Source organism: Lupinus angustifolius, chromosome LG10, assembly GCF_001865875.1.
Source record: "Lupinus angustifolius cultivar Tanjil chromosome LG10, LupAngTanjil_v1.0, whole genome shotgun sequence".
NCBI classification, from domain to species: domain Eukaryota; kingdom Viridiplantae; phylum Streptophyta; class Magnoliopsida; order Fabales; family Fabaceae; genus Lupinus; species Lupinus angustifolius.
The window spans coordinates 13,866,381-13,866,610 of record NC_032018.1 but is presented as its reverse complement, the minus strand read 5'-3'; positions in this window follow the sequence as shown (position 1 = coordinate 13,866,610).

The window sequence follows — 230 nt, the reverse complement described above, 5'->3', positions numbered from 1 at the left end:
ATGATGATGAGGATGAGAATGAGGATGAGGATGAGGATGAGGATGAGGATGAGGATGAGGATGAGGAAGAGGATGAGGATGAGGAAGAGGATGAGGATGAGGATGAGGATGAGGATTAGGGTTAGGATTCTGCTTAGGATTAGGATTAAGATGTGGATTAGGATTAGGATTAGAATGAGGATGAGGATGTGGATGAAGATAAGGATGAGGATGAGGATGAGGATGGGGAT